Raw genomic sequence first — 9450 nt, forward strand, 5'->3', positions numbered from 1 at the left:
GACCAACTCAATGTAGAACCTTAGTGAGGAAGCTATAGACACCATGTGCTGTTTTCTCAGCACCATCTAAGGCATCTAAACAAGTAAATGAGAAAATCCTGTTCTTTTCCATCCTTCTGAGCCCAAACTTATACCTGGATTATTAAGCACTGTGGGAGAAAGAAAGCTCGGTGCATAGCCTGCCTGCCTGTTAAGGAGGAAGAGAGCACAGAAGCAATGAGAGAGAGAGAGATTGCCTGCAATGCTCAGAGGTCACCCTAGGGCTCCTCAACCCCACCCAGTTCCAGGTGGTTTAGTCCCTAGTGTCTGGAACCTCCAGGAGAGACCTAAGAAGGGAGCCAAGGAATAGGCATGATTTTCCCTCTTGTGTCCTAGGAGCAAATAAAGATATGTAAAGGAACAAAGGGCTGAAAAGTTGGATGGGCCTTCTCTCCATACTGGTGGAATAGAAACCAAAAGAAGTCAGGCTACAGTAGGTGTTTGCTCCAACACAGGTACCTTCACCACAGAGACAGCTCTTAAAAATTGTTGTCTAGTTAACACACTTGACTTTGACTACGTCGCCTTCCATTCCTCATTAGGTAATTTCAGGTTTGTGGACTTTGAGAGAAGGAAGTACAGACTCCACATTCGTACTTCCCTCCCCTCTCAAAGTTTATATTTTTATCATGATTTTACCTCCAATATATTTTTACATTGTAATAATAATATCCAAGTATCTTCATGTACAATATACAGTCACATACAAATAAAGAATCCCACACCTGCAATTTTAAGTACGGAATTGCCTTTAAAGTTCCTCATATTTATTAACTTCTGTTTCTGGTGGACAAATCTAGTTTGTCAGGAACCATATCTTGCTCTACAAATCCAGTAAACATGAAAAAAGAATTGTAAAACAATGAGAATATAGTTGACTAACGGTGATCTGTCTTGCTTCATACAACCAGCAAAACTTGGCTATCTTAAGATTCAAAACAGATGGACAACTTGCCTTCTTTTATTTGCACCTTTGCTATTACCCATGTTCCTTAATTGGGTATTTCAACCAACACAGAAAGCATCTTCCTGGTAAAACAGTATTAAGTAATATAACCCTGTATTGCCATCAAGTAACACTGATTCTACTAGTGTATTTATACTTATTCACCCTCTAGAACCAAAAGAGTGTGTTCTGGCAGCTATTAATTATGGCAGATATAGAAATCTGAGATTTGGTTCTACATATATTATTGAAATGTTTTGATTTCTCAAACTTCTCTCCAAAAGTTTTCTCCCTTAATTTTCTCCAATTTGAGACTGGTCAGTCTGATCAATTTAATCTGAAATTTAAATATGAAAAAAAACAAAACCCAAAAACCTGCAGTCATGGTTTCTAGTGATAAACAGAAGTGGAAGCAGAGCCTTTACCTGATAGGTAACTCGGAGAAGGGCTGGTACCTTGAATCTGTACTCTGGAAGAAGCCAAACTCAGTGCAACACTGATACAAACGTTGCCTGGCTAGAAAGCAAAACAAAACATCAATTCACTTAACCAGAAATGATATTTTTATTGACGACAAAATAGAAAGCTTAAAAAAAAATTAAGTAAGTGCAAGGAGTCCTGATTGTTCACTAGTTACATTGCTAGACTGCTAACTCAAAGATTAGCAGGTTGAGCGCACCAGCTTCTCCGGGATGAAAGATGTGGCAGTCTGCTTCTTTAAAGACTAACAGACTTTGAAACCCTATGGGACAGTTCTACTCTGTCCTACAGAATAGACTGGATGTCAGTGGGTTTGGTTTCGGTTAATTTACATGCTGCTTTTGACCTTTTAAACTAAATTTGATCTCATCATTATTAATGCTATTTTTAGTCATGTCTAACAATACCACACCAAGTACTGAAACTATGTCCAGTGAGCAGGAGAGCTGGTGATGACCCCACATGCTCCTGAAGTAACCCTCTCTGGTTCTCCTTTCTATGAGCACCTCGGGTCTGTCCCACTGTCTGTCCTCTATTTCCAGACTGTGATGGAAACACACTCTATTCGCCCTGTATCCCCCTCTATTTAACACCCCCTCAGGGTTTCTCGGGCCCTTGTCCATGAAGCTTTCTTAAGGAGGGATGCACAGCCCATGCCTCTGTTCCTCACCATCTCTTCACCCTCAGTCATGCTGTGTCTTCAACTTCTCTCCCAGGTCACCAATATTGGTGGGATGAGTAAATCAATGCATCAAATTTTGGATAATCACTTAGAAGTTCAGATCATCCAAAGTCTAGCAGTTACATCAAGAATTCACACATCTCCAAGAAATTTTGTTAACAGCTTTAAAAACTATTCATCTGGGAAATAGACTGAAGTTGGAGTTGTACTGAATTTCAAAAAGGCTAGTAGAATGGAGAAGATCCCTGGGAGATGCAGATGGTTTGTGCTGACTACTAACCTGAAGGTTGGTGATTTCAACCCACCCAGCAGTGCTGTGGAAGAAAGATCTGGCCATCTGTTTGTCTAAATGTACAGCCAGGAAAACCCTATGGTGCAGTTCTGTTCTGTAACACACCAAGTAGCCACATGTTGAAATCACCTTGATGGCAACAGATTAGGTCATTCTACAGTGCAACCAGGTTTGAGAACTGCTCTGTATAGAATGTGAAGTGGGGTGAGGTATTTTCTTGGCATCAGGGATATTTGATTAATGTTGAAAATACTAAGGGACACCTTTCTTTATTCTGTTTCTTGCAACCCTGAGCTTTTGGCATTTCTGCCTCTCTTATTAAAGTGATTTAATGTGTGTAGGTCCAGCTCCTCTACTCCTTCTCTCTTCCTATCCTTGATTAAATCCCTTAGCTCTGATTCTTTGGTAATGCTCACAGAATTTAACGCAGCCTCACAATTTGCAGAATGTTTAATTCACATTGTTATGCTCACATTTCTCAATGTCAAAAGGAAAATTTCCATTTTCACCAGATAACACATTACCTTGATCTACGTTTCCCTTGTCCAAAGATGTTTCAGACAGTCTCCTCAGGCGATGATTGTAATTTGCATCTAAACAAGAGAGGTTTCTATTCCTGATGTTATTTCTTACAATCCTTGCATATCTGTGATATGGTGAACTCAGTGGTGTTTCAGTCATCTTGTCACAAAAATCATCAATGCTGAGGATATTCTGGAAAAAAACAAAATTCCAATTATCCTTAAGAGAATATGCATGAAATGGCTTTTAGCTCCAAATGGAATTCAGCTCCAAAAATAATTTTAAATGCTTTAAGATTTTGCTTTTAAGTCAAATAAGGTTAAAATATACTTTGGTGACTCAGCTGGAGATCATCCCTGAAAACTATCAACTCCCCTGAGCTGGTTACAGAGTCTGTTCAAAGGAAGCTCATGTCCCTTGTGCAAGACACAAATCTCATAAAATCAGCAGAAATGAGCTACTCTGGTGTTTTTGAAAGAAGTCCATGAGGACTAGAATCATAAGAAAAGGCTTCTTGAGGAGAAAGAAGGTGGAGTTGGAAGACTGTGTAAGATTTAAATACATAGAGATAAGTAGAGTGCATTTATATGATTTCACTAATATGAAATACCTAGAATAGACAAAGGCACAGAGATTAGATCTGATAGTGGTTACCAGGGACGAGATGGATGGAGAAAGCAGAGAACGATTGTTTAGGTAACATAGTTGTCTTTGTTTTGTTTCCTAAATTGGGATGGAAAATTTGGCAACAGATATTGGTGATGGTTGCACAACATGATAGATGTAATTGTTTTAACTGAACTGTACGCTTGAAAAGTGTTGAATTGGCAAATGTTGTGTTATCTTTTCACAACAATAAAAATTAAAAAAGAACAAAATGCATTTTATGCAAAGGGAGTAACATGTCTGAGGAAGTGGTGGCAGGGATGTGTAATGTCTAAAAGGACGATCAAAGAGGCCTGGTTGTATGAGCTTGAATTAGTTACTTAACCTTCTGAGCCTAAGTTTGCTCTGTGCTCAGTGGGGACAATAAGAATAAGATAATCAGAATAACTCATAACTTTTCTCTGAGAATTAAATGAAAGCAGCCCTTAGGATAGTGCCTAGAATCAACGTCATTCAATAAAAATCAGCATTGTTATCATCATAATTGTATTTATGCTTACAATTTGTTTGACTGTGGCAAGAATATAGGTAACAGAACTTCTGCTGTGTCTACAATCTTCATATGTACGATTCAGTGACAATAACTAAGTTCGTCATGTCTTTCAGCGCTTTCCATGGGATTATTTTTACTTAGTAAGGAGAAGTATCTAACAATAAAAAAAGGAAATAACTATTGACCATAGTATGTGTTTAGATTATGGAATTATTTACCTTTAAAGGGATGGAATATTAAGGAATCATTTAAAGTTTGAACAGGTAAGTAACTTAATTAAAAAGTTACTCAAGGTGAATTAGCCCAGGAGAAGGGACTGGATTCTATTTATGGGAGGTTGAGAGACATTCTAACTTTTTGTTACTGAACAAGTTATTGACTTCGAGATATCATTTCATGTGGAAATAACCAACTGAAATGCCATTGTCCACCAGGAAAAGATTTGAGAAGAAATGTGTGACTTTTCTCACCTCACTTGTTAAAAGGGATAAAAGTTTGTTCTCAGTTATTCTTAGAAAGAAAAATATTTTGCTAATGACTATTTCGGGAACTGGGGGTGTCTCTTCTACACACCCCTTTTATCAAGGATATTATAATATTATGACATGCAGATATTTCTATTTCTGGCATTTGGGGGTAGGTTTCTTTTGGTTTTGGTTTCGGGGGAAGATAGGAAATGATGTGACAGTAAAAAAAAAAAAAACCCGTCGACAGAAACAGACCACAAGGTTCTAATCAGGAAGCAGTGTAGTGTTTACTCAGCTAAGTAGTACATCAGGGCTTTGTCTGGCCTGGCAGAAGGTAACAACTGAATCTCAGCCTCCCTAAGTTCAGGAAGAAGTCAGTCACTAGTCCTCACATTAACTGAAGACTATGGTTTGGCTTTCCAATCATGTTCCAACTTACTTCCACCAGCAATTACAGAAAAATTCAGCTCAACCCCATGAAGGATGGGAAAGGCTGTGTATTATTTTCATGCTTATTAACTCTCTACTTTCATCATTTAGCTTCATACAGCAGGAACATGCTTGGATCAACACCAATTACCTCCAGGGGAGAGTCTTAGAAACTACAAAGTGCCCCAAATCAATTACGCTGCACAGGAGAATACAGATTGGGATACTGCTCGATTACTTCGGGGCTATATACACATATATATGTTGTTGTGAGGTGCCGTCTACTCGGTTCCGACTCATAGCGACCCCATGCACAACAGAACGAAACACTGCCCGGTCCTGCGCCATCCTTACAGTCGTTGTTATGCTTGAGCTCATTGTTGCAGCCACTGTGTCAATCCACCTCGTTGAGGGTCTTCCTCTATTCCACTGACCCTGTACTCTGCCAAGCATGATGTCCTTCTCAAGGGACTGATCCCTTCTGACATGTCCAAAGCATGCAAGACGCAGTCTCGCCATCCTTGCCTCTAAGGAGCATTCTGGCCGCACTTCTTCCAGGGCAGATTTGTTCATTCTTTTGGCAGTCCATGGTATATTCAATATTCTTTGCCAACACCACAATTCAAAGGTGTCAACTCTTCTTCGGTCTTCCTTATTCATTGTCCAGCTTTCACATGCATATGATGCTATTGAAAATACCATGGCTTGGGTCAGGCACACCTTAGTCTTCAGGGTGACATCTTTGCTCTTCAACACTTTGAAGAGGTCCTTTGCAGCAGATTTGCACAATGCAATGTGTCCTTTGATTTCCTGACTGCTGCTTCCATGGCTGTTGATTGTGGATCTAAGTAAAATGAAATCCTTGACAACTTCAATCTTTTCTCCTTTTATCATGATGTTGCTCGTTGGTCCAGTTGTGAGGATTTTTGTTTTCTTTATGTAGAGGTGTAATCCATACTGAAGGCTGTGGTCTTTGATCTTCATTAATAAGTGCTTCAAGTCCTCTCCACTTTCAGCAAGCAAGGTTGTGTCATCTGCATAACGCAGGTTGTTAATAAGTCTTCCTCCAATCCTGATGCCCCCTTCTTCTTCATGTAGTCCAGCTTCTCAGATTATTTGTTCAGCATACAGATTAAATAGGTATGGTGAAAAAATACAACCCTGACACACACTTTTCCTGACTTTAAACCAATCAGTATCCCCTTGTTCTGTCCGAACAACTGCCTCTAGATCTATGTAAAGGTTCCTCATGAGCACAATTAAGTGTTCTGGAATTCCCATTCTTCGCAGTATTATCCGTAGTTTGTTGTGATCTACACAGTCGAATGCCTTTGCATAGTCAATAAAACACAGGTAAACATCCTTCTGGTATTCTCTGCTTTCAGCCAGGATCCATCTGACATCAGCAATGATATCCCTGGTTCCACGTCCTCTTCTGAAACCAGCCTGAATTTCTGGCAGTTTCCTGTCAATATACTGCTGCAGCCCTTTTTGAATGATCTTCAACAGAATTTTGCTTGGGTGTGATATTAATGATATTGTTCTACAATTTCCACATTCAGTTGGATCACCTTTCTTGGGAGTAGGCATAAATATGGATCTCTTCCAGTCAGTTGGCCAGGAAGCTGTCTCCCATATTTCTTGGCATACACAAGTGAGCACCTCCAGCACTGCATCTGTTTGTTGAAACATCTCAATTGATATTCCATCAACTCCTGGAGTCTTGTTTTTTGCCAATGCCTTCAGAGCAGCTTGGACTTCTTCCTTCAGTACCATGGGTTCCTGATCATATGCCACCTCTTGAAATGGTTGAATATCAACTAATTCTTTTTGGTATAATGACTCTGTGTATTCCTTCCATCTTCTTTTGGTTCTTCCTGCATCATTTAATATTTTCCCCATGGAATCCTTCACTACTGCAACTCGAGCCTTGAATTTTTTCTTCAGTTCTTTCAGCTTGAGAACCACTGAGCTTGTTCTTCCCTTTTGGTTTTCCATCTCCGGCTCCTTGCACATGTCATTATAATACTTCATTTTGTCTTCTTGAGAAGCCCTTTGAAATCTTCTGTTCACTTCTTTTACTTCATGAATTCTTCCTTTTGATTTAGCTGCTCAATGCTCAAGAGCAAGTTCCAGAGCCTCCTCTGACATCCATCTTGGACTTTTCTTTCTTTCCTGTCTTTTCAGTGACCTCTTGCTTTCTTCAAGAATGATGTCTTTGATGTCATTCCACAACTCGTCTGGTCTTCGGTCACCAGTGTTCAATGCGTCAAATCTATTCTTGAGATGGTCTCTAAATTCAGCTGGGATATATTCAAGGTCATATTTTGGCTCTCGTGCTCTTGCTCTGATTTTCTTCAGTTTCAGCTTGAACTTGCATATGAGCAATTGATGGTGTGTTCCACAGTCGGCCCCGGCCTTGTTCTGACTGATGATATCGAGCTTTTCCATTGTCTCTTTCCACAGATGTAGTCACTTTGATTTCTGTGTGTTCCATCTGGCGAGGTCCATATGTATAGTCGCCGTTTATGTTGGTGAAAGAAGGTATTTGCAATGAAGAAGTCGTTGGTCTTGCAAAATTCTATCATTCGATCTCCAGCATTGTTTCTATCACCAAGGCCATATTTTCCAACTACTGATCCTTCTTCTTTGTTTCCAACTTTCACATTCCAATCACCAGTAATCATCAATGCATCTTGATTGCATGTTAGATCCATTTCAGACTGCAGCAGCTGATAAAAATCTTCTATTTCTTCATCTTTAGCCCTAGTGGTTGGTGGGTAAATTTGAATAATAGTCATATTAACTGGTCTTCCTTATAAAAAAATATATATATATATCCTTTCACTGACAGCGTTGTACTGATAGATCTTGAAACGTTCTTTTGATGATGAATGCAACACCATTCCTCTTCGAGCTGTCTTTACCAGCAGAGTAGACTATATCATTGTCTGATTCAAAATGGCCAATACCAGTCCATTTCAGCTCACTAATGCCTAGGATATCGATGTTTATGTGTTCCATTTCATTTTTGACAATTTCCAATTTTCCTAGATTCATACTTTGTACATTCCAGGTCCCAATTATTAATGGATGCTTGCAGCTGTTTCTTCTGCTTTTGAGTCATGCCACATCTGCAAATGAAGGTCCCAAAAGCTTTATTCCATCCACATCATTAAGGTCGACTCTACTTTGAGGAAGCAGCTCTTCCCCAGTCATCTTTTAAGTGCCTTCCAACCTGGGGGGGCTTATTTTCCAGCACTATATCAGACAATGTTCTGCTGCTATTCATAAGGTTTTCACTGGCTAATGCTTTTCAGAAGTAGACTGCCGGGTCCTTCTTCCTAGTCTGCCTTAGTCTGGAAGATCAGCTGAAACCTGTCCTCCATGGGTGACCCTGATGGTATCTGAATACTGGTGGCATAGGTTCCAGCATCACAGCAACACACAAGCCTCCACTGTATGACAAACTGACAGACACGTGGGGGACATATATATATAAACATATATATATATATATATATATATATATGTTTATTGTGATTTAGGTAGAAGTTTACAGAGCAAACTAGTTTCTCATTAAACAGTTTATACACAGATTGTTTTGTGATGTTGGTTGCCAACTTCACGATGTGTCAGCACTCTACCCTTCTCTACCTCAGGCTCTCTGTCATTTGTCCAGTTTTCCTGTTAACTTCAGCCTTCACTTTTGAGCTACTGAGCCCATTAGTGTTGTATACATGATTGAACTATGAAGCATGCCCCTTACTTGTATAATTGTTGTCTCTGTAGACTTGTCTCATCTTTGGCTGAGGGTGGACCTCAGGAGTGACTTCAGAAATGAGATAAAAGGGTGTCCCAGGGTCATGTTATTGGGGTTTCTCTAGGCTGCATCAGACCACAAAGCCTGGTAGGTAAGTATGTATGTGTGTATGCATGTATCTATATATATATATGCATGTATCTATCTACAATGTTTATGTATGTTTGTATTCATTCATGTAGTGAATTTGAATTTTGTTGTACCTTTTTCTCCCACTCTGTCCAGGCAATGCAATATTAACTGAAGCCATTCAGGCAAGACAAACACACACACACACACACACAAAGACTCCCAATTTTTTCTCTCTCACGTGAATGCTCAATTTTGCATTTTTATTGATTATCGACATCGAAGGGATTAAGGGCCTGTGTGGAAAACATTTAAAGGAAAAATAAAACATTTCAAATTTGTTATCCTTTAAAATACTAAGTTTTATTGTTCCTTAAAAAAAAAAGTTTTCTACTCAGGCCCCTAATCCTTCTGATGTTATTTCAAATTTGCTATTTATTAACCCCACATGTATCTGTCAGTTTGTTGTGTTGCAGGGGCTTGTGTGTTGGTGTGATGTTGGAAGTTATGCCACTGGTATTCGAATATCAGCTGGGTCACCC

Source organism: Loxodonta africana, chromosome 6, assembly GCF_030014295.1.
Source record: "Loxodonta africana isolate mLoxAfr1 chromosome 6, mLoxAfr1.hap2, whole genome shotgun sequence".
Lineage (NCBI taxonomy): Eukaryota > Metazoa > Chordata > Mammalia > Proboscidea > Elephantidae > Loxodonta > Loxodonta africana.